The following is a 27,339-nucleotide window of genomic DNA, read 5'->3' as shown; positions in this document are numbered from 1 at the left end:
CAAAAAAACACACCTCTCAAGTCTCAACAGGGGCGTCACAAGGGGGGGAAAAGTGGGACTGAGTTACTAGGGCCCAAGGTGGAGGTGTCCTAGTACAGTATGTTATACTTTAGCTTTTGAAAAGTCGTGAAAATGTGTGCACATTTTGTAATATAGGCCTTTTGAGATGGGGGTCCGTGGCCAAATAGATACAATTTTTGAAAAAACCTTAGAAGGACTTGAAATTTTCAAATACTTTTTTTCACGTTTTTTTCAAAAATAGCAGATCTACAAGCTCGCAGTGAGCTTGTATATCTGCTGTTTTTCAATAGTTAGAGCACAATATGTGAGTGAATCCTTGTACCCAGGGCCCAGAATGTGGTGCGACACCCCTGCCTCTCAATATAATTGTATAGAACCTGGCTTCTTAATCCTTTGAGTGTGGGTTAGGACGGCTGCTTGTAGGCCTATAGCTGGGGTTTGTCAAATGAGTCTGGGTCCCCCAGGTGTGATGAAAAACACAATCTCATTGTAATCCCAACCGGAAAAACAGTTAAAGAATCAGTGGTGTAAAGTAACTATTAAGTAAATGTACTTAAATGAGTAATTCACCTCCTAAATGACTTCTCTTCTATTGATTACTCACGCCATGGAGACTTGAGTTCAATAATATGTTTTGTTTTTTGTTGCATTCCTAAGACAACAATTTGATTGCAAGAAATTTACCCCCATTGATTCCGGATGGGGACCCAAATCCATTCAGGTCCCCATCCAGAATCAATGGGGGTACATTTACTATAATCACATTTTTGTCTTAGGAATGCGACAAATACAAAAAAACATTATTTCCAATTTCAAATACTTTTACTTCTACTCTGTTACATCTCAGATGCAAATATTGTACTTTTTACTCCACTACATTTATTTGAAAACTTTAGTTAGTTACTCTGCAGATATAAATTATAAGATTATAAAACATACATTAATCACTTTAGCCCTATTCTATACCTTGTCTATTTGAAAATAGCCGATCTGCTATTTTCAAACATTTTTGTACTTTTACTTTTGGTACTTTAAGTACATTTTGATGCCAATATTTTCATACTTTCACTCAAGTACATTTTGAATTCTGTACGTTTACTTGTAACGAAGTACATCTACAGTGCAGTATTGATACTTTTACTTAAGTACAAAATGTGAGTCCTTTTTCCACCACTGTAAAGAACCCACAATGTGAATTCTGCAGCAGCGGGACCATTTTTATTTAAACACAAACAGAGTTAATGTTATTAATAAAAAAAAGTCTGTTTGATATCACATAGAGTAGTGGCTTTGAAGTGCTCCCCTTCACTTAATGTCACCCTCTCTCCTCGTGTGGTTTTTCATTTTCACAGATATGCATGACGACAGCAGTGTGATTCCACCCCTAGAAACCCAAACCTCCTCCTCTAATTCACTGATTTTTAATAATGAGAACATTTACTCTGCTACTTTGAACCACTAAAGCTTTTGATTGCTAATCTTATCATTGCTGCACAACACAGAGTTGATGAAACGAACACATTTCCTGTGGCGGGCCTATTCATGGGTAAAGAACAAAGTTTATGGCTTAATAAATGGTGGTGGGGGGAGGGGGGGTGCGGAAGCAAGAGGGTGAAGACAGAAAAACGAGTGTGTGTTAACAAAATAAGACCAAAGGGGTTTCTCTATTTCCACTGCTGGGTGGAGAGTGCTGTAATTTGATCAACTAGCTCATTTTAGTACTCTTGTGTGGTGGAAAGATATTGTACTCGGTTGACTTTTTCACAGAGTAAAATGTGGGAATATAAATACGCGTGCACATACGTGTGCGTGCGCGTGTTTGTCACAATGCATATGCAGCTATTTTCGGCAAAGACATTTGGTGTATGGGGGGAAAAAAGAATGGGTCCAAGTACGGACCCCTGGAGGACCCCACTCAACAAAGTATGTAGGGCAGGGGTCTTCAACGTTTTCAGTCCAAGGACCTCTTAGTTGAGAGAGAGATGAAGCAGGGACCCCTAAGTGCGAGGCGTTGTGAGGTTGTAGATCGGCTATTTCTGGCTAAAGTTCTCAGAATATGGACGCTTGGGTTCAAGTGGTTAATATAAAAAAGGAGAAAAATAAGTTTCTAAGTTTCTATCAGATTTGGAGGACCCCCTGTAGTAACTCTTGGGACCCCCTAGGGGTCCCGGACCCCCTATTGAAGACCCCTGATGTTGTATGACAAATGCGTTATGAGCTTATAGATCAGCTATTTTCACAGAATGTTCACTAATATTGCACACCCAACATAGGGATGCTAGGATTCATGTGATTAAACAATGCATTAAACTCTTTGGTAACTGGATCAGTATCATAGACCTCTTTTGGAGTTTGCTCAAGAACACCTATATTTTAATATGAAATTCATATCCACGCTAATCCGTCTTAAACATTTCACTTAGGTATTTTTTTAAACGGTTTCTGTGAGCTGTACGAGCGCAGACAGCAAGAGAGGGAGTGAAATAGATTGATAAATAGAAAGAGAGAGAAGGGGGGAGGATAAGGAGTGGGGTTCAAGAAAGGGAGAGGGGTGGGTGGGTGGGGTGATGGTGGTGGTGGTGGTGGGGTGATCTTCAGTTCGCTAAAAAGATCATTTAAAAAATGCATCCTCATAAATTCACCCCCGGCACACACACACACGCACGCACACACACACACACACACACACACACACACACACACACACACACACACACACACACACACACACACACACACTCACACACACACACACACACACACACACACACACACGCACACACACACACACACACACACACACACACACACACACACACACACACACACACACACCACCCCCATCTCGGCGCTCCTCAAAATGTGCATTTTTCTAATGCATAAGAGGCCATATTCAAATGACGGAGGGGAAGACCTTTTCACATGCGTGCCGGGCTATAATGGGGAGAGCTTAACATAACTTCAGCCTGATTTCCAATGCAAATATTAACAAGTCAAGTTCAGCGTGCGGCCTGCAGATTATGGTTTATCCCTCTCACACACCACAGAGTTCCTTTACGCTCTGGAAACATTTCTGCTTATCAGTGCGACGCAACGATCAACTCTCCTCCTCACATCCTCTCTCAGTCCCTGTGAGACTTCAGGCATGGGTGGTGTATGTGTATATCGTCGTTGTCGGGTGGAAACCTTGTATGTCCAAAACCGTTTGTTTTGTATTTATCATTTTTAAAATGATTTAAACTAGTGAAAACAGACGATCTACAAGCACACAACGCCTCGTGGTAGATCTGATGTTTTCACTACTTTTGTGCAACGGCCTTGTCTGATGAAGCAGGGCTTTAGTTCGCGAAAAAACATACAAATTTGAAACTTGGAGATACAAGGTTTCTGCCCGACAGTGACGATATGTGTGTATGTGTGGGGGGGTCAGAAAGGGAGACAGAGAGAGCTGAGGAGAGTGATAGAATGGAGAGAGAGAGAGAGAGAGAGAGAGAGAGAGAGAGAGAGAGAGAGAGTGAGAGAAGGAGGAAGGGAGAGGGGGATCATCTGCATTTAAATGCTGTCAGATCCACCCCAAACTTCAGCCATCTTATTTTTTTCCTCTCCCTTCCACTCGTCTGAATCCCAATTGCTTAAATCCTTAAATTAAACATCTTAATTGCTGTAAGCCCTTACTATCACATAGAGAATTACACAGACCTCAGTGGAGCCCAGACCCCCCCCCCCCCCCCCCAACCCCCTCCCCGTCCTAATAACATATCACACACTATTGTTTATGTAATTAGTTTGAGTGAGACGGTGGAACCACAGGCCTCCCTGTCCCCATGCTCCATCCTGTGAACGCAGCGGCATGAAAGCAACATGACTGATGGCTTCTCACGTCAGACAATAGATGTAGAATAACAGAGATAATTCTATTAGGAAAAAGTTGTCTCACTGACTGGTGTGTGTGTGTGCGCGTGCGTGTGTGTGTGTGTGTGTGTGTGTGTGTGTGTGTGTGTGTGTGTGTGTGTGTGTGTGTGTGTGTGTGTGTGTGTGTGTGTGTGTGCGTGCGTGCGTGCATGCGTGCGTGCGTGTGTCTGTGTGTGTGTGTGTGTGTTTGCTTGTGTGTGTGTGCGCGTGTGTGTGTGTGTGTGTGTGTGCGTGCGCGCGTGTGTGCGCGCGTGTGTGAAAGCTAAACGCATATTTGTCAATTTGGCTTTTCTGTAACGTTGACACATATCCCATGCCATGTGTCCTAAGTGTTACTTTAGTAACTAAGTATTGCTAAGTTTTACTAAGTAACTTACTGCTGTTTTATTTAAAGGGACTACACCATGAATTTACATTTTTCCTATTTTTATGTCTGTGTCCCACCAATTTAATCTGAGTTCCCAGAAGTAATTTTTTTTTTCCCGCCACTAGGGGGGCGAGAAGAACTTCTGGGCAGAAACCATTATATCTCTGGGCTGGAAGTCAGCCCAGCTCAGAATCCGAGAAGCAGGAAGTTGCACAAGTATTAAACCAGAGGCAAAGATGGAGGAGGCTCTGTATTCAGGAGTGGTAATTTAGCCTCAAACCTTTTCAACCGTTTTTTGAAAGTTTTTGGGACATAAACAATATGATATTAATAATTTTGAAATGCATGGTGTACAACCATAGCCGTGGGAACTAATTTGAGGCAGGAGGGGCTGTCGATCGTGTCACGCGCGCGGCGCGCGAAAAATTGCGGTTATTTGCGGATTTTAATTGTGTTTTATAACCTTTTTTGCATGTTTTATTCGGGTTTCCACGGTTTATTTTTTAGCTAAATGTAACACAATTGGGAACTGCACACTAAACTTTCCCTTTGCCTCTCCAAACGGGCTGTGGACAGTGCGGAGACATATAAAAAATGCGCACACAGTGGCCATATGCCACTGATCTGATTGCAGCCAGCAGGATATTATTAGATGCTATATTGTCCGCCGCATCGGTCCAGACCAGACCCCAGTGTTAGGAAACAGCTGGTCAACTTCTGGTACACCATAGCCATTAGCCACTAGCTAGCCCAAACATTAGCCTAGCCAGGCAGCACAGCAGCATAACATAGCATTCATCATTACAAGTCTTTAGCCACGACTCACCAGTGAGGACGCCAGGGCTAGCAGAGGGCGATGTTTAATGCCTTCATAGCCTAGGTTGTGTTGTCTTGGTGTTCTGTATATTCCTTTTATGCCCGTATTGTTATAATTCACCCGAGTCCATGACGCATATGTTACGCACGGAGAGACAGACGCTTAGACAAGTTAAAAGGGAAGTCCTTTGAAAGCCATTTCCTGTCTAAACAGTGCCCAGAAGCACATTTCAAAACAAGAGCCTTTCTTTTTTTTTTTGTCTATACAATCGATCATTCAACACATGTTTATTTTGAAATTGTACTGGAAATAGAAGTAGCCAATAGCTCCTACTTCACGCCACTGATGTCAGAGCCTCTACTTGCCGATCGGCAATATTTTTCCCCCAACCCCCCTTTAGGGGGTGCGGTGGGGGGTGCGGTGGGACGTGGGGGAGGGGGTGCGGCCGCACCCCCAGCACCCCTACTTCCCTCGGCACTGTGTAGAACCTTTAACATAAAGTATATCTAACACTGTCATTTCTTTAGCAGAAATTTGACAAAAAGCAATCATACTGCTCTTAACTCAGCGGGTGCCCACGCGTCAAACTCTTTGATGTCGCTGGAGGCCCACAACATTTTGACGTGTTTACTGTATTTACAGTATTATATCTCACCGTTATGTCGGGGCTACGCCTGGATGCAGCCCATTCACTGCGGGTCGCTTCGAATCGACGCTGAGAGCATCGTTTTTCTCCATATACTCCAATGCATTTCCCCATCTTTAACGCCCTTTAGCTAATGTTTGTTTTGTGGCTAAAACTGTGGCCGGCTGCTGCAAAATGACCAACTTTTCATCGGCAATGAACAGCTATGATCAACACTGGTCCATATTGCGGTCATGTGACCAAGTGACGTCATGACGCATGCATTGACGCAGCAGGGCCGTATTCAATAGAATGGTGGCGGGCCTGGGCAGCGAGAGGGGATAAATGGGGCTCCATCCAGGGGCACCCGATGTGTTAATAGATGGGTAAATGCCTGGAGAGGACAATATTCACATATAAACCTACACTGAAGGATACCTCCAAAAGAACTAAAGGGAACTAAATAATAATAAATAAATAACTAGAAAAGATGCAATTGGAAATTACAAGTTGCTGACGTTTGCTGACGTGACTACTGTATATTCTGCAGTAAGCTAACTGTCATGTGAAGCTCGACCAATTGATTCCCTACTGATTCCCACTCCCGGACAGAAGTCTGTCTGTCCGTCAATTTCCAATGGCAGTGGAAAAGTTACCCTAGTTAGTAAATAAAGTTTCCCCAGGACTATAATGTGTTGCCCTGTTGGGCAACCACACTAATAAATATGCCAGTTTTCTGGCTGTGAATACTTTACCGGATCTGCGTTCAAGTCCGTTCGGCCCACTTTCACCCCTGCCTATATAATACAAACCACACTAATTTCTGAATGAAAAATAAATAAATACAAAAATAAACTGTGTCTACTAATGGCGTGGCATTTACCTGGATCTCTTCCATCATGGTGGTGATTAGGGTTGGGTACCGAAATTCGGTACCGGGACAGAACCGATAAGGACATGGCGGTTCCTGGGTACCCAAACATAATATTTACTTTTGGTACCGCTTATCGGTTCCTAGACGCACCAGTAAAAAGAAGACGTGCTATCCGTTCAAAAAAGGCTACAATACATTACGTGCACTTCACAGGACAAGCCCTACACGGGCTACACTACGAAGGGCGCACACTCTGAATTTGGAAGCGGCTCTTGTATTCCTCCAAACACACATACACACAAGCGCACACACAATCGGGGGACAACTGCGTTGCCACTCAGTCAACAACAACAGCGATGCTAGCAAAATTAGCAGCCCATCCACCAGTAAAGCTGAGCCCTGCACAGCCACAGAGAGACGTGAGATGGAGTCGAAACATTTATGACAGCGTGGCATTCATCTGAAAGACTGTTCGGCAACAGTGCTTGCGGACCCCCGCGTGTCTCTCTGGGTTATGGTGCGACTGCGGGCTCAGCTCTCTGGCGCTCGCTCGCCGAACTGTGTTATTTTGTCAAATCTAAGCTGGCAAATCTAACACTACCGGTAGCCGATCTTTTCAGAATAAGATATGTTGCGCTAGCCGCAATAAGACTTCCAGGCGGTGGTCATTTTCGTTATGCAATAATACTTCCAGACGGTGGTCGATTTCTTAATCTCTTCAGAATTCAGTATCGCTGAAGACATTGAAATATGATTTCATTTGTCATAATTCATTATTAAAACTGTAATTAAACATTCAAATTCAATTACAAAATTATGTTTAAATGATTCATTAAAACTGCAAATTAAACATTAAAATTAAATTTAAAAAAAATGTTTTTGTGTAAAAACCAAACCATTTTGGAACCGAAATAGGAACCGTTTGGAACCGGAACCGATAAGCAGAACCGAAACCGGAACCGGAATCGTAAAAATCCAAACGATACCCATCCCTAGTGGTGATGTCATATTGATGACATCACTCAAATATGGAGGGGCGGCATCCTGCGCAAATCGGTGTTGTCAGGCATGCACGGCAACCGGTTGCGAGTGAGGTCAGACCAGAGCTCTGCTCAGCATGTATAAGATTTGAAAATATTTTGAAATTCCACTTCATTCCACAGAGACCAGAGACCAGAGCATTCAGAGTCCTTACTCAGTGTTGTGAGCTGGAAAACATAGTGGGACAGAAAGAGGATAAATAAATTGTCCATTACCCCACAGAACCTAAAACTCTGTCCCTATAAGAGGCCATGTATAGATGCAGATGTGATGATGAACCGCCACTCCAGGAAGGAGTGTGGTCACAATCCTCCCAGACTAAGGTTCGCTGTTCTGATTGTACACACTTTGGATCTCAATCGAGCTGTGATGACCTCTGTTGCCAAATGCCCATAAATGAACAGATCCCCTCAGAATCCTTCCAGCAACTCACCAGAGGTGTAACCAGCCATGAACAAGGAGACACATACGAACCAAAATCTTACAGTCATCAAAGATTTATCAAGACTTTAACTCAACCAGGAGAGGTGAAGACACATCAGCTGACTTATACAGGGAAGAAAAATCACACTTATACAGGGAAGAAAACACACATCTGTAAACAGTGTGACAAGAGTTTCATTAAGTTAAGTCTCCTGAAGCGTCACTGGTGTATTCACACAGGAGAAAAACCTTTTCACTGTAAAGAGTGTGACAAGAGTTTCAGTCGGTTGGATAACCTGAACAGTCACCAGCATATCCACACTGGAGAAAAACCTTTTCACTGTAAAGAGTGTGACAAGAGTTTCAGTCAGTTAGGAAAACTGAAGAATCACCAGCGTATACACACTGGAGAAAAACCTTATCACTGTAAAGAGTGTGACATGAGTTTCAGTCAGTTAGGAAAACTGAAGAGGCACCAGCGTATACACACAGGAGAAAAACCTTTCTGTTGTAAACAGTGTGACAAGGCTTTTTGTCGGTTAGATGAACTAAAGAATCACCAGCGTATCCACACAGGAGAAAAACCTTTCCACTGCAGTGTAGCAAGAACTTTAGTCAGTTAGGTAATCTGAAGGCACACCAGCGTATCCACACTGGAGAAAAACCTCTTCACTGTAAAGAGTGTGACAAGAGTTTTAGTCATTTGGGCTAACTGAAGAGTCACCAGCGTATGCACACTGGAGAAAAACCTTTCTATTGTAAACAGTGTGGCAAGGATTTTAGACGATTAGATGTACTGAAGATTTACCAGCGTATCCACACAGGAGAAAAACCTTTCCACTGTAAGCAGTGTAGCAAGAACTTTAGTCAGTTAGGTAATCTGAAGGCACACCAGCGTAACCACACTGGGGAAAAACCTCTTCACTGTAAACAGTGTGACAAGAGTTTCAGTCGGTTGGATAAACTGAACAGTCACCAGCGTATCCACACTGGAGAAAAACCTTTTCACTGTAAACAGTGTGACAAGAGTTTCAGTCGGTTAGGAAAACTGAAGAATCACCAGCGTATACACACTGGGGAAAAACCTCTTCACTGTAAAGAGTGTGACAAGAGTTTCAGTCGGTTGGATAACCTGAACAGTCACCAGCGTATCCACATTGGAGAAAAACCTTTTCACTGTAAACAGTGTGACAAGAGTTTCAGTCGGTTAGGTCACCTGAAGATCCACCAGCGTATCCACATTGGAGAAAAACCTTTTCATTGTAAACAGTGAAAACCACCATCTGCACAATGGAGGAAAAAGCCCAATGTGGTCACACCGAAATATGGCTGTAGGCTGATAAATACAGGTTGTGCACGCCCGCCTGTTTTGTGCAGCCCAGTGTGAAGTGAGCGGTGCTTTTCATGAGTTTAATTTAATTAAAGACCATATGTCATCCAAATAAAGAGAGGTAAATGATTGATGACGTCATGGAGCGCCTCTACTGTACTGTACCGTACTGTCTGTTGGCCGGCCCGTCTCCCCTCGCCTGCACCAGGAAGACCAGGAAGTGACTTTACATGATATTTTTTTATACATCTTTTTATATAAATAAATAAAATATATAATTACCCTTCAAATATTAAGTTATAGCAACATTGTTCATGTCATGTACTTAGTTTATGCTTATTTGTTGAAATTATGAAAATTGCTATGGTGAATTACCATACATACGTACAATCTGACAAAGACAGATGTATCCTTTTTTGAGCGGTGCTAACCGCTCCTATAGACCGCTTTTTTACCAAAACCATGATGTCACAAATGATGATGACATGAGTCCGCTAGACCAATGAAACACTTCGATTCTGTTGATCTGTCCATGATGTCATAGTCACATAGGCACCCGATTGGTTAACTCTGATTTAGAACGCGTTTAGGCCGCCTAAATACGTCATAAAAAATTATTGAGCGGTGCTAACCTTGAATTTCAAAATTGTATTAGATCAGGACAGGACAGGAGTCAGGTCAGGACGTTCTTTGAATTTCTCAATTGTATGAGTCATGTATTTATCTATAATACATGAAAACAAACCACACTTTTAGACAGAGCGCTTTAATCACAGGGCCCTGTCTAAAAGTGTGGTTTGTTTTCATGTATTATAGAGATATCCAGCTCAAGACAATTTTGAAATTCAAAGAATATAAATAAACAGCTTATGATTATCATGTAGATCGAAGTACGAGCTTTACCACGCCTAACCAACCCCATATCCTGGACACTTCATGGGAGCGAAAATACAGTAGAACCTCCTTCTCCTCTTTGGATCTGCAACTACTGTTGACTTTTGTAAAATCGGTCTCTCATCTTGCCGGCCTTCTGGCTAAACTGGGACAGTGATCATGAAGGTGATACCTATAATAATGTCATGTTTGGCAGATCCTTGCGGATGTCAGCACTGAGTGACAGAGAGAATGTTTGCAAGATGTCTAGAATGTCTAGAACCACTCCACAGCAGATGTGGGAAAGTCTCGACCAAACAAGTCCAGTATTTGTCTGCAACTCTACAGATCCTTTTGTCATTGTCAAGTAAAGCAATAGAAACTGTGCATGACATTCCAGCTGCTCTTCATGCTCTTTGGTCTTGGGCTTCTCAGCCAACATTTTGCAAGAAGACATCAAATATCGTCCCAACAGAAATAACACTCTGCCACATGCCAGACTTGTCTTTTCGAATGACTTTGTCTTCAAAGTATCTGAACATGACCTTTCAGGGTCATTAGAATGCACTATCCTCATGTATTCTAATCTTTAGGTACCGGTATGTAGACATGGCAAAATCCAGCTTATGGTCCTTATGGTCCATGCGGCGGATCTCAGACATGTTCCTCATTTGCTGCTGGACCAGCGAGGCCTCAAACACCACCAGCATGAAGAGTGTGAACACACTGTAGTACCAGTACTCATCCAGACACCACAGCCCCACACAGAACACCTGGAACACAAAGAAGGGGGTGGTGGCTCTCTCCCTGAAGAGCTCCAGGAAATCAGGCACCATCATCTCAGCGCGGTTGGTGCCGTATCGCTTCTCTGCCGCTCTCAGGTCTGTCTCCTCCTGGTAGCCACGCCACACCTGGAAGTGGCTCATTGGGTGGCTGATGGGGAACGCCACCGGGAGGAAACATTTCTTCTCCTCTCGGTCGAAGACGTAGCGGATCTTCTGAAACTCAAAGGACAGAATCTCCTCGCCATCCTCACCCTGGTCCCTCTGGAGAGCCACGAGCTCAGCATAACCGTTATTTGGCGTATGTACCAACTTTGCCAGGGTGGCCTTTTGTGAGTCAGGTTCCTTGGAGCAGGTGAGCCAGCAGTGCACGTGCACGGACCAATAGCCCCCCCTCAAAAGCTCCTAGTTAGATCTCGGGACCTAGCTGACAGTCCTCCGCCAGGCAGGCCACGCACCGTCTATCCCATCCCCTGCCTTCTGGTCTCTTTCTGGCAGAGACTTTGCCCGAGGCTCCTCTTGCTGGCTAACTGGCTGTTAGCAGTGCACTAAATTTCAAACCGATACTGGTTTAAAGATGAAGTGCCATGATTTCACTCCCCCTAAAATATGATCATCAGGTATTATACTATTACAAAACTGTGGCACCACCTCTTTAACAACACTGTCTTCTGACCCTAACCCTAACCCTAACCTTAACCCTATTATGGAGACTTCCTAATTGTTGGAAGTCTGATCATGTTTCCTATATATCATCTATTGTGATGTAGAAATGACATCATGTAAATGATTGAATGGAATTGGTTTATATTGATGATGTATATTGTGAATATTAATTATTAACCTAGTGATTGTGAATGCTAGCTTGACGATGCTGATAAATGCTGACTTGGCGATTGTGAATACTAAACTGCTCATGTTGAATTCGGCTAATTCATGGTTAGAACAGCTATTGATTGATCACGGCCATTTGATTGAAGACACACAAAGCATATATGATTATTTAAAGAAAAACATGGCTTGAAAATTGTCCACAATGTATCTCCCTAAATATATTTGCACCGCTCACTTCGCACGGGTGCGATTTTTCTCTGTGATGCCAGGGGACCAAATCTCTTTTATGCCCTTATATGGAGATCCCTGATGTCTACATCCCTGATGTCCACATCCCTGATGTCCACATCACTGTGGCGTGACCTCGCCCTTTAAGTCTAGGTCGCTTGTTTCCCTGAGGCGTCTTACTAGTAGTTATACTGGACAATGTGACTGAACGGTGTATCAAAAGTGTCAAGTTTATTCAACAAGTTTCCATTAAAACCTCAAAGTCAGTATAACGTTGATGTACCAACAAATCTGATTAAAATATAAGGGGATGAGGGGTTATTGACTGGGGGTGTCAGCGTGGCCACAATGCTCAAACTGGTGATACGCCACTCACATCCCAGACATTACACAAAATAAACAGCAAAATAGGACAACATACCCAGTCAACATATCCTTAAGGCTCCTACCGATAAATGCCAAAAGGATTCTAGAATGGAGTTAACCATTGAAAGTACCTGGAGGCTCTGGAAATACAGAGCCTAACAGCAGGCCTAACATTAAAAACCCATCCCTTATTTACTTATTCTGGCAGTGTCCCAGCTCCCCCTTGTAAAATGTCACTTGCCAGGGGATATGGAATGCCACTCATTAAAACATGTCACCATATTGCCAAAATGAATTACAAAAGCATTAACATTGGTTCACAAGTTTCCTTACCCAGTATTAGGCTGAATAAAGCCTCCAAGTCTTTCCCCAAATACTCAAATGCATGCTTAAAAGGGCTGCAAACCTGGTTGTCACCCCTTTTATCCACTCCTCTTTAAGGGTTAGTGTTACATACTGTACACCAATTCAATCTATCTTTGCTAGTGACGTGTTAACTTGTGTCTCGACTACAATCCCCATGACGTCTTCCCCCATGACGTCTTATGCAGTCACAAAATGTGTCATTTATTTTAAAATATTATTTTTGCATTCCTCTGTAGATGTGAACAGACAGACCCTATTAGTGGTTCTTCCGCATTAAGCACTTAGCCTGACTTAACCACTGATAAATAGCCCCTTTACAAGCTCACACGATTGTGAACTTGTACTGTAGATCTGCTATTTTAAAAACATTTCAGAATTATTCTTGATTTAATATTTTGTTTATAATGACATGGGCTGAAATTGGGACGCCAGGATTGGAAGTGGTTATAAGCACTAGTCAATAAAGAGAGAATGAACAGTTGACCATTTCTCAGTGTTCATACTGCTATATACAGTATTTGGCAGATAAGGCAGCATCGGCTGTGCTGAATGCTCTAGTACTGAACACCGGCAGCAAAGAAACAAGTACACAGCAGAGAGAGTGGTATGGCAACAGAGCCAATTAGAAGTTGCTGAAGGTCAGACCAAGGCCCTTGGGACCGAAGCGAACAATAAATAATTTGGAGAGTAAAAAGCAAAGTGTTGCCCGGTACAAAATGCATTGTGTTCTTTTAACTCTTCACAATTTATTTTCCCCATGAATTATACATGTTTGACTCCATGAAAACATGGCAATGCCCAGTGAGGGGGAAATCATCGTCAATCTTTGTAAGCACTTCAACAATGGTGTGTATGACAAACACTGGAAGAGATTTGGCACCGGATGGAGATGTAAAGTGCTCCATATCGTCGCTGTCGGGGCAGAAACCTCGTATCTCCAAGTTTCGAATGTGTAGGTTTTTCCGTAAAGTGAAGCCCTGCTTCATCATACAAGACTGTCGCACAATGCTGGTGAAAATAGCAGATCTACAAGCGCACAGCGCTTCGCGATGTGAGGTGTAGTGCGCTTGTAGATCAGCTATTTTCACTAGTTTAAATCATTTTTAAAATGATAAATAAACTGTTTTGGACATACAAGGTTTCCACCCGACAACGACGATATATTGTACAGAAGCTTTGGAGAACAAAGAGGCAAAGGCAGCCTTCCATAGCCACGGTTCAATGATATCACCTCTACACAGTGGAATCATTTAACTCTGAAAGAGCACACTTTGGGTTTCTGTGCTGTGTGCACAACAATGTGCTACTGTAGATGGCGTGGTACAGGGAGTGTACATAAATAAAAGATTGATTAAATGGCTTTAATCAAAAATTAAAGATAACTTAACTAGCAAAATGGCACATTTAGATTAGGGTGACATTGTGACTCACTATGATTAGCCACCTTAACACTATAGACTGTACATACAGCTATTTTTTCGTCAATGCCTTAGCCCTTATCCATAAACTTCTTTGCCATTTTTTACTATTTTCAAAAGAACTTTTGAATATTTTGGGATACCAGCTATTTGAAGTATTTTAAAATGTTTTTCAAAATAGTAAAAAAATGCAAAGAAGTTTAGGGATAAGGGGCAAGGCATGCACGAAAATATAGGTCTTAGGGTCCTATCCATGCCCCTCTCCTTTTACCCCCCTACACCAAATCTTTTCGGTAAATATAGCATGGTATGCAAGCTCACAACGTGTTGTGTTGCGTGGATCACATAATTTTTGTCTTTTATGACTTGCCCAGAATAGGCGCTATAGGGTTCAAGTGGTTAGTGTGATGCATCTGTCATTTTGTCAGAGAAACGCCTCTATTGGACAATGGGGGCTGCATGTGTTTGCAGCTGTAAGTTGACTAGTTTGGAGGAACACTCAGTGTTCAGACCGTAAGCAGCAGTGAGTCTGTATCGGCAGACAGAGTGATCCTGAAGAGAGGCTTTTGGATTTGAAGTTTTCATCTGTGAGATTAAAATTTCCAGTTGGTCATATCACTGGGAACCTTTCCTCAGAAGCGTACACATCCTTTTCAAACCAAATCCAGTCACGCAGAGCCGTCTGCAGCATTCTGGTTTTTCCTATTCTTGTTTTCCAAAACATTAGTCTTGCAAACTCTAATACGCTCAAATACAATGCCTCCCCTCTCTCCCTCCTCTCTCTCTCTCTCTCTCTCTCTCTCTCTCTCTCTCTCTCTCTCTTTGTGTTTTTAGAAGGCAGTGAGTAAATCATATGGTCAGGGTTGCACAAAGCCAGAAAATAATGAGATCATATTCCATTCTCTTCCGCCTATCAAAGTTTTATACAAAAGCAAAAAGCTTCTAGTTCCCACAAAGTTCTAAAGAGTGACAAATCAGCATCTCTTGACAGCTATGGCTTTTATTATCTACCCTCTGAAGCCCCATATCACAGTTTAAGATAGCTACACTGACTTTCCTAAACATATTGCCAACAACATTGGACATGCAAGGCAAAGGATTTTGGTATGGTTTACATTGGGTGAAAAGTACACAAGTTAAACGGATCACCTGCAAAATCTTTTGATTGATGTGAGGAGTTTCATGAGTGCAATGTTTGGTTTTGCTTTTTTTTGTATAACTTTACACAATAACGTGCATAGAAAATGTAGGAAAATTCAGAGTTCATTTGAAACATCACAGCTCCTCCTGTTAATGTTGCACTCCGTGTGTCTAGTTCATAAAAAAAACACGTCTAGGTGAGACCTAGCATATGGCTGGACCGTATATGGGCAATGTGCAAAATTGTGGGCAATGTGTTAGAAGGATAATCAGTGATAGTGTCTATAATATGAATTTCTGGATATGAGATGTTCATCTGTAATCAGCAATTTGTAGATCCTCCTCCTCCAAATAGTATTGTCGTTAAAGTGTACTGATATACTGTATCACATGACATGGTTAGGCTTTAACCCATTAAAACCGGGAAAGCATCTTTGTCATTTCAGATTTTAGCTTAGGCAATTCAAAAATAGCCGCGCTGCAAGCTTGTACATCTGCCATTTAAAAAAAAAAAGAAAAATCTTGAAAGTGTTTGAAAATGTTTGTTTAGAAGGCATTTGTATTTTAAAAAGAAAACAACTAAGGACGAGGAAAACTGACCCTGATTTATTTTGGACATTTGAACAGTCAATACCAGGGCAGGAATATCATAGGCCATGGCCACCATGCCCCCTCAGTTTGGCATTATGCCCCACATAAAAATGATATGCTCTGCCCCTGAGGCCACGGTGGCCTTGTGCCGCCTAATCACAATTTCTCCTCTTTTTCCTCCTCTGCTATGCTTCTTTCTGGTCAATATGTTTTTTTAAGACACATGTCCTTTGTTGATATTCTGAATTCTGACTCCCCATCCCCATCTTTAGACAAGTCCAGTTACTCTGATTAGTCCAGGACTGAGCTTGAATGAACTTTTGACCCAGGAAATTGTAGCTAAAAAACTCAATTGTAAATTTACCAATACATTATTTTGTGAAATAAACAGCTATTTTATGTATTTATTTCAATGGATTGGAGTACCATACAATTGGTGGTTATATAGTCTGCTGCAGACTCACTCAATTGGTGATTAATTGCTTTGGGAAGACCAAGGCTTGATTTGGGACTTTGTCCCTTGTGATGTTTCCTGTACTTTAAGAGGTGAAAGTTTCACGAGACGGAGACAAATTCATGTGGGTCTAGGTTCTTTCAGGTCATTCTACAAGGACTTACAATTTGTGAGGAATTTAATTTGATATTGTGGACCGACCAAACCAAACTTCTTCAGTTGTGCATCGCTCAACTGGAGGTTGATGCCGGATGTAACGCTGTCTCTAGTGCTGGTCTGCTGCTACAGCAAAAAAATAAATGAGAAAGAAATGTTATCCTTATCGAGCGACTTCCAGATATTTCTATTAGAGTCTCGATGATAACCATGTCTAAAATGACATCATCTGGCTTTGCTATACCAAATTCAACTGAAGCGCTTCCTGGACTATTATGACCAGACCTAAATCCAGAGAGAAAAAGGGGTAGTCTCCCTGCGAGACCAAATCATCCCCTTCCTCCTTTTGTCTGAAGAGTGTTTCTCAAGGACATCTGGAATGCAGCACCATACAAAAGTGTTTAAGTATCCCTGCATGATTGCACTCGCCAACAGCTGTGCCGCATATGGCCGGGTCGCCGGCACAGAAATCATACCAAAATCATAACATGCTAAGTGCCGTAATTACATTGTGAAAACGTACTTATGTACACACACACACACACACACACACACACACACACACACACACACACACACACACACACACACACACACACACACACACACAGAAGCACGTGCGGACAGAACAACCAAAAGATGTTGGAAGACTGGGGGAGACAAAACTGCTCTTCGTAACACACACACACACACACACACACACACACACACACACACACACACACACACACACACACACACACACACACACACACACACACAGATTGAAAAAGACAAAACAAAACACCCAGTGCATTAAGTGAGTTGTCTGATGTAAGTCTCTATATAATTTAGTACATCATACATACATCAGGAACAGTGATGTCTTGCTCTTTACTCATGCAAGGACCCACCAATCCAACACTCTCTCAGGGTCAAAGTGGAAGTGGGGTGGAAGCCATTTCCAGCAGGAGCCCTCTATTGCGTGCCGTCTGATGGGGTTGATTAATCCAGGGGAACTATGGTTTGTCTTCTACAGCCCAGTGAACAACTTCATTTCAACTGATGAGTTCAAGCGCAGGTCAGGGCAGTCCTCATCTCTGACATTACAACAGCCACACAATGAGAATTAATTTCTGGAGCTGTAAAAACAACTGCGGGGCGCCGCGACCTGGCTTTTGAGACATATTGCAATTAGAGCCAAACAACTCGGAGAGGAGTTATATGCTGGGGTGATGTCAGTTTTTGTGAGTGTTTGTGTCACCACGTGCACGGGCACACATTTTTCTTTTTTTGTTGTTATGTGTACGTCCTCTGTGCAGCTCTGGTAATGTGGTTGAGTGTAAACAATGATGGGCTGCTTTCCAGGCGCTCTTGCTACGTTTTGACAGATGATTGTTTGGAGTCTTCTTTTTCTGTAGTTTGCAGGTTCCCTGAAATGAATGGCGCTGAACACTAACAGGTGAAGAAATCTTTCCAGCACTCATTTCCACAAAACTAAAAAAAAAAAAGTGTCTGTTGGGGAAACAAACCTGAAGCGTTGTCGCTCTTTGTTTCTGAGACCATCCATTCTGTAGTATGGGCTACATTTGCATCTAATATTACCATTGCGGAATCAAAGAAAAATGAAAACTATTTTTGATTTGAGCATGCTTCACCATCTGTTACCATACATCTGAATTGTTCATTTCGACTCCCTTGAGGCGTTCACTCGTTTTCTTGCTCACAACTTATTTTTTTTCCTTCTTCTATTCCTCACTTCACATTCAGTCGTAAAAAGAACAACAGTTCAGAGCTGGCTTGAATCACCAGTGTGCAGAAGACCTCATCAAAATATTTAAACATCATGTCCCGAGTCCAATATGGGCTTCTGGTTTGAATATGTTGAATTGATCATTGCTGCCTTTGCATATAAAACGGAACAGAATATATTGTGCATTACAAACAATGCTAGTCAACAAACAACCACATGCACATACATACAGTATACTGTACACTATTATGTAGACTGAAGGCATGGAAAAATGAAGTGACTTTTAAGTGGCTGAGCATTAATAAATCAGCAGGACCTTTCAATAGGCTGTGTCCGGTTTCCACTCTGTGCCTTTTCCGCCTGTCTGCCAGGGCTTTGACAGAGAGACTGCTGGCGTTATTACAAATAAATATTGGTTTGAATATATAGCCCTGTCATTGCTCTGTATTATGGTTATGGGTTCGGGAATAATTGAATCTGTGCAGATTGTGATCTGGGTGAATTAATGGATTGTTCTATGGGACTGATGTGAATCAGGGGGTCCCAGTTTGGCGAGGGTGACGTGTTGGAATTAATTTCACCGCTCAGTGCCGAAGAGCATATTGTAAAATGGGAGAGAGGTGTCCTGGGATGTATGTCACAGTCAGTTTTATCATGAGCGTTATGATGAAACTACAGTCTGCGAGGTTTGAAATAATGCCACGTGTTATCTTTGCAATGGAATATTCATTGGTGCAATTATTCAAAAACACTGCACCGCCGCTGTCGGCAGGTATGTCTACTGAAAAGCAGATATGGTGTGTGAAAAGTTATTCACAGTTGTCTGTACATAAATCAGCATTGCATTATGAAAATCAAGACGGCCCGGTGCTTGTTAAGAAACGCTAAATAATGATTTATGGCGAAGCGTGGTCACTCCTGCCGAGAACAAGTTGTTTGTGTTCCAGATGGGGAAACTCAGATCCGCTTTGATAAAGTTTGCCAATCAGGTTTGGAGTCGCATCTGAGAGTTTCATCTGAGTAAAAAGTGATTTGTAAAAGAGACAAGGCAAACACATCATATGGGAGTTGGAGACAATAGGCTACACGTCATCTGCGCTATCTGCCTGCACTCGCATGGAACACAAGTTGGACAGCGCAAAGACAAAGAGAATGTCTCCTTCAAGCATGAGAGAAGACAGAACAAGAATATGTACCCTTTCCTTAAGTAATTTTGTTTACTGGTCTTGGCTTCAGTGCACTCAGGCTAAGATCTCTAGGCACTCTCCCATCTATTGAACAAAACTCAGCGAATTGGTACCTCAGGTTCATTTCTCTTTGAGCTATCTCACCTGGGACTTGGGGGAAGAATTGCCTTGTAGGCCTGAACTGCAAACAGCTTTCTCTCTGATCTGCTCCCTTCGCCCTCACACTATTTGAACTGTGTTTTCCCCTGGCATTCTGGGAACCGTTTGCTCTCTTTCGCTCTGTCGAGAAAGAAACAGGCTGTGTTCTTCATACATTTTTTAAAGTCTGGAGTACATGCCCTCATGCAGTCCTAAACACACACACACACGCACGCACGCACACACGCACGCACGCACGCACGCACGCACGCACGCTCGCACACACACACACACATGCACGCGCGCACACACACACACGCACACACACGCACACAGTCAAACAGAGAGAAACACTTTCTCCTTCACCCTCATCACTGCATTCAGGTCAGTACCTGGTACGGCTTCTTTCTTTCTATTCCGATTGTAAAGTGAAAGGCCCGCTGACTTGCTCCGATTTGTAAACAAGTTTAGACGACACAAGCGCATTAGTGTCGACTCTCGGTAAATTCAGTGTTAAGAAAATGCCAAGTACGTGTACAGCACCGGGGCTTTGATGAGGCTGTCTTCAATCAATAATTCATCACAACTTTGCTCGGCTGCATGGGTGTCTCGGTAAGTTTCTAAACAAAACTGAAAATATTGAAATGAAAGAAGCAGGAGACTGGGGGGGGGGGGGGGGGGGGAGAAACAACACGCACACATGTTTATATTTAATGGACTTCTTGCTTTTGGAAATGCCACGACGCACAGGGTCAGCATGTTTCGACGGGATCAGAGGAAGGAAGGAGAAATGGAAGGGGGCGCGGGTGTGGGAGGGAAGGATGACTGTACACAAACACCTCTGGTTTGTTCTCATTTCTTATTTAGCCCTGTAAAGAAATAGAAAGATAAAGAAGGAAAAAAAACTGCTTCGGCCACCATCTTTTGGTATTTCCTACTAATCTCTCTGTGTGTGTGTGTGTGTGTGTGTGTGTGTGTGTGTGTGTGTGTGTGTGTGTGTGTGTGTGTGTGTGTGTGTGTGTGTGTGTGTGTGTGTGTGCGCGCGTGTGGGTGAGTGGGTGTGTGGGGGGTCTAGTTTCCAGTGTGGCCAAGATCTAAAGCCATGCCAGGACAGCAAATCCGGCCTGAAAACACAGTTCCTAATCCTTTAACCTTCAGAACAAGACGAGAGAGAGCGAGAAAAAAAAAGGAGAAAAACCGCTGAAGGGTTCCGTGTTGCGAGGCAGAGGTGCAGAGACACCCAACGAGACCAGACCACGAGGCCGAGGCCACTGATATTCCTTCACCCCCATCTCATCCCCAAGGCAAGAAAATGGATTTCTATTTCTGGTGGCATGATATCACTGATCATGGTTCATAGCCCCCTTTCAGGGCCTGGAGTTAACATCGCGGGCTGATGTCAGGTTTTGCGAACGCTGATCGTGGGGGCCAGGGAGATGGGTCCTGATGGCCTTCCAATCTGCCAAAACTGTGATGGCTGCTCTGTTGATATCATCACAGTAAATTCTATCACTGTCACTCTCTGTTTCTATCCAGGAGCACTCAGACAGGCCTCGGTGTGTGCGTGCGTGTGTGTGTGTGTGTGTGTGTGCGTGCGTGCGTGCATGCGTGCGTGGGTGCGTGCGTGCGTGCGTGCGTGCGTGCGTGCGTGCGTGCGTGCCTGCCTGCCTGCGTGCGTGCCTGCCTGCGTGCGTGCGTGCGATACAGTATTTGGATAAGTGTGCAGTGTGTGTGTGCGTGCATGTGACTTTTTTATTATCTCATCTTTCCATGACTGACAAGACATCTAGATGGCATTGTCTGTGCACTGCAGCTTAACCTCAGTGCTGCCTTTTCCCTTGAAAAACGCATGGCGTGGTGTTGTGATGTGTGTGAGGAGGACTTGTTAGCTCAGAGTATGACAAGGTATCAAAACAGTAGCAGTCTGTGTATCTGTTAATGAAAATCTTAATTTCAGCAGGAGCTCAGGATTATTTTTTGATATTTTCCGCCCGAGGACCAGCAACCTGGCTATAAGGTTGTTAAAACAAATACCAAACAATAGTAGCATGTGTTTGTGAGCGTCTACACAAACACATGACAATTCACCCTTTGTCTGCCTTCTGATTGGTCCCTGACTGACCAACCAACAGGCTCTTTCTGCCTTTTATGTTGAATTTGCTAAAACATTTTTTCTTTTTTAGAAATAAAAACATTTAAAAACATGCCCAGTCACTATACTGCACCTGAAAGGCTCCTTTTTACTGAAACCAAGCTTAAAATGATAATTGCTTACCCAGAATAACAATACGAAGCATTATTTCAATGGTAGTGGATTGGGGACTAAATTGGGGAGAAAAAAAGAAATAAAATAATCCCTAACCCTAATATTAATCACTTGAACCCGATAGCTGGGCATGTCATAATACGTGAACATTGGGCAAAATATTCTGCCGTGTTGTGAGCATATTTTTCAGGGCTATTTTCAGGGATTTTGTGAGGAGTGATGAAAGGAGGGGACCATGTACAGGTCAGCAAAGTACATACTGTAGGGTTAAGTGGTTAATACAGACCCATACATCTCAGTATATTAACCGTAAAACATTATTTGTCCTTTTTACACGAACAATAAATTGATGTGATTAGTGTCATTCAGCTCTCCACTCTTTCAACTTCCCATGATTCTCTAGGCTATTACAACTCCAACATTCTCAATGAAACCCGCTTTGGTTCTATTAATATTTATGCTTAATATTTATGCTGATAATGAATTAATAAGATGTTTCCCCTGTCTTGTGCTGTGTCTGCCTGGCCCTTGGCATATTCAAGAGGCCTCAGTCTAGGAGGGTAAATATAAATAAACAGGCAAAGATCTGAAGAGACTTTGCCATAGGGGGCATGTATATGCGCAGACACACACACACACACACACACACACACACACACACACACACACACACACACACACACACACACACACACACACACACACACACACACACACACACAATGTGCAAACACACACGCACTTACAGATGGCATCGCACACCCTCACTAAGCTTTGCGCGCGCACACACATACGCATAAAGATACGCGGCGTCCCACACAAAAATATACACAGCCCCCACATCAGTCCCACATGCACACATATCACAGAAGAAAATTACAATCAAGTTTGTTGTTAGCGAGCCAACTGTTTTAAGGCAATCAGAGGCTTTTGCGTTGGGTTTTGGTTCGTGAGACGAAAGGCGTCATCTCCTGGAGGCGGGTCGTGTTCATTACACTCCTCTCTTCATTTTCCCTTCCAACGTCGGCCAAACCAGTGGATTAACTACTTAGCCGGACTTTTCACCATGCTGTTTGCTTGTAAATGCTTTGGAGAGGGGGGGGGGGAACTAGTGCAGCACTGAAGCTAGAAGGGGAGTGCAGCTGCCGGCTTTCTGATAAAGGTTGCTTGTTTTCGACGTCCCTTGAATTTGATTTTTTTCCCCCTCTCCCTCTCCCTCTCTTTTTTTTAAACCAGAGTCTCATATTAAAGGAGGTTAACTGTTCCACTGGGGTTTCTGGGAGGCAGAACACATATTTGCGCGCAAGCGCAACACCACACACAAACACAGGCGTCCATTAACACCCCTGAGAAGCTCTCCGTCGTCCCTTAACTATACATTCATCTCTTGAGGGTCTAAAAGCCTTTTGGTATACAAGAGAAGGGAGGAAAGAGAAAAAAAAGAGGAAAGCCCAACGGTGAAATTTCTCTCCATGTGTGTTTTTGAAGCAGAATGCAGCGGGGGGGATATTTGCGGTTAACCGCCTGCTTCTGTCAATCTGCCTCTGTTATACTAGTGATTGTAACAACTCAGCTGGCGCTGACGTACGCTCTAATGCTCTGACCTACAGGAAACATCCATTAGGGGACAGTCCAAGTTTGACGTTTAACTATGCGCAGAATCCACACTCGGATTGATGATCGGAATTTATGTAGTGCATTGTGTTGTCATCGCGAACCTGCATCCCGTGAAGTGCAACATGCATGTTTTGAATGATATGTTGGATTACAGAAAAATATATAATATAAGGCATATTCATGAGGACCTTCTTCTGATGTCTAAAGCTCTTGTTCTTGCTACCATATAGCAGAATGGGAATGAAAACAAAGTCAAATATGAAACATTACAGCACAAAAGAATTGTAAACAACCACATTACTATTCAGTGCCAAACTGTGTTTATCTGATCAAAGATCCCAATGCTAAATCTTACATGATAAATTACTGTCCAACAAAACATATCTACACACCAAGTACAGCAGTAGTTTCTGTTGACAGTGCCGGCAAATGCTGTTCGTGTACGGTTATCGTCCGTAGCATACTTGCTTTCAGTCCGTGCCAGTTTCAATGCGGACCTTGTTTATAACTCACAATGAAAACAGACAAACATCTTGTTCCTTTCCTTGGTCAGGAAGGCCGTTCCATACAGTGCATTACATTTCCAGTAGCAAGCAGTTTACCCCCCCTCCACACTACCATTAAGACCATCAATGTTGACAGGATCAATACCTGTGTTTTGGCCCCAGTGCCCCTGCCAGAGATAGCATGTCATCGCTGACAGACAAATATCAGCGCTCGGCCCTGTGACGGAGGGGAAATCGCTGTACTTTTCCGTTAAGATCATCCAACATGGTATTGATTCACCCGGCGCTAATCATACATCAGAGCTGAATAAATGGCTCAGAGGCAAACGTTCCATTGTTCACGATTGGGAGATGTAATAAAAAAGAGAGACATTTCTTTTATTGCCAGTAACTCCGGGCTAGCCACATAATCGTCCCTTGATGGGAAAAGGCCTGGTTAGATCAAGGTCCGTCAAAATGTCACAGGTACTTTTTACTGATGATCCCATTGACAGAGGGAAGTGCTGGCACGTGCGCGTGTGCGTGTGCGTGTGCGTGTGTGTGTGTGTGTGTGTGTGTGTGTGTGTGTGTGTGTGTGTATGAATGGTAGAGAAACCCTCCGTTACATGGAAACTGACAATTCAAATGAATTACAAAATATTTCAAAAATAGATGTAGTGAAATTGAAATCTAGTGGCATTTCTCGTATCCACTCAAGGCCATCTTTGTCTCCTAGTTTAACCACTTAAGCCAAGGGTCTTCAACAGGGGGTCCAGGACGCCTAGGGGGTCCTCAGAGTTACTATAGGGGGTCCTCGAAATCTTTGTGTGATAGAAACTTTTTTTCTCCTTTTTTACATTAACCACTTGAACCAGGGTTCAAGTGGTATACTGGCGCTGCGAGGTGTTGTGAGCTTGTAGATCGGCTATTTTTGTCAAAGAGCTTTGGTGTAGAGGGGAAAAAGAGCCGACTAATTACAGGGTGAAAGGTCAAGTTTATTAGGTATTGACAGTTCAAGTGGTTAAATATTGTGCTGTGAAACAATGAAACTATAAATGGAATCTATGAATGGATTGTGGGGGTCCCTGCTTCATCTCTCTCTCTCAACTAAGGGGTCCTTGGCCTGAAAACTTGACCCCTGACTTAAACCCATTGACCAGGGTCCCTCAGGGATCCATACTCGGCCCCTCCTTTTTCTCTCCACACCAAATCTCTTCACCAAAAACAGTAGGTCTACAGTACAGGCTCACAGTGCGTCACAGCACACTGTGAGCTTGTAGGTCAGCTATTATCACCGAATGTTTGCCTACTTTCACCAAATGCTGGCCTTATGACATGCCTAAAATAGGGACACTCAACATGAAGTAAATCAACCACGCAACAAGAGAAAGTAAAACAGTCTCTCTGACTTCTGTTTGCGATGATAAAACAGACAGGGATGTGATTTGGATATAAGAGGATTGCCCCGCCCCCCCCCCCCCCCCCCCCTCCTTTTCAATTCAAGGCCTTGCTACAAGCAACCTCTGCCAGTTGGGCACCAGTCACTTCTCATCTGTGGTGTTGGCAACAAGCAATTACAGCTTGAAAACAGTTTGAGGACTTATTTCAGTGGTAACCAGCACTATACCCCGCCGATGCAACACCAAATCTAGAATTACCACATCTCTAACACAATCGATTGTTTTCTAAATTCCATCCTAAATAATTGTTTTATGTTTTAGCTCTAAAGAAAGGTATAGGGAAAATGGGCAGGAGGTAAGGATTATTTTTTCGTCTGAGAAGAAAAAATCTAAATCGGAAAATGTCATTGCAACAGCGATTATTAGAAATGTCCACACCACTTCCATGGCTTTGACTTTCTGGTATATTGATCAGGCACCTTAAGCCATTTGGAGTCCCCTAAAATGGTCTGAAAGTACAGCTAAAAATAACAAAAAGAAAGTCTTGAAGGTGTTATGGTATGTCAAGAGGTTATGAACAGTGGTGGAAAGTAACTACAGTAAGTACATGTACTTAAGTACAGTTTTGAGGTATTTCTACTTTACTTGAGTATTTCCAATTTCCAATACTTTTTTTTTTTTATTACAGGACTTTAACTTGTAACATAGTATTTCTATTGTACTTGATACCAGGGACGTGCAGAGAATGTTAGAGAGGCAGGGGCTGACATTTCTAAATAAAAAGGGCCTTTTGGTGAAAATCCAAGCTCACAACCTCCAAGTTCAGAGCTTGGAGGTCAGCTACTTTCGGTAATTCATTACACACCAAACTAAGCATAAAAAAGGCAATACTGGAGATGTGGTGTGGATTTCTGGACGGTGAGGGCAATTATTTCAAGATAAGATGCTGCATTCAAGTTCAGGAGAGTTTGGACAAGGCAACTCTCTTGAATGCTGCCTTCGGGTATGGCATGGAAAGGTGGCATTTGCATTTCTTTCACCATTGTATAAAAACTGCATTCCTGGTCTGGAGAGGGCACTTTTTGCAGACGGATAAAAGGGCAGGGGCTCAAGCCCCCTTTGATGTCTATGTGTGCACGTGCCTGCTTGATACTTTTACTTATGTACAAAATGTGAGTACTTTTCCCACCACTGCATCATGTCAAGAGGTTATGAATAAATGTGTTGCTGCATGGACAAATAGAGTTAGGTAATTATTAGAGCACCAGTGGTTCTTGATCTCCTGTTTCCTCCCATCTGTGCTCACTCCTCTGTTATCTCCAGCACTCCATCAAATACCTCGCTGATAACACACTGGAGAACTCAATCGACCTTCAAGCTGCTAGAGTGAAGGAGAGGAGACACTGGTAATGGCAGGGCAAAAAGGGGGGAGGAGGAGAGAAGTGGAAAATAAGAGAGGACTTATCTGTCTCTCTGCCAGTTTGTCTGTCTGTCTGTCTGTCTGTCTGTCTGTCTGTCTGTCTGTCCACCTTGTGTTTGCTCTGCAAAATAATGTTTAAAAACAGTAATTTATTGTGCATTGAAAGGAAATGTGAGATAGAGCATCATTTTCAGGTGGGGTTTCTATTTGCTTATATGTATTTATGTTTCCATTTTCAATTGGAGCATTTTTAGATTCTGCATGGGCCATGCTGCTGCTGACATGCCGTGCTGTACGTTGGAGCAGGCCCACACAAACTTCAGCTCGCTGTATAATGAAATGTGCTTGGCATGCATCAGAACAGCCTGTCTGCTCACTAAGCAAGCTGAGAGAGGGAGAGACAGAGCTCTGACACAAGCGTGCGGCTGTCAATACTGTGGAAACTTGCCAAATGTAAAAATCACAAACCTTTAGCC

The sequence above is a fragment of the Nannobrachium achirus genome (genome assembly GCF_963921795.1).
Source record: "Nannobrachium achirus genome assembly, chromosome: 2".
Classification (NCBI taxonomy): domain Eukaryota; kingdom Metazoa; phylum Chordata; class Actinopteri; order Myctophiformes; family Myctophidae; genus Nannobrachium; species Nannobrachium achirus.
This window is presented reverse-complemented; position numbering follows the sequence as displayed.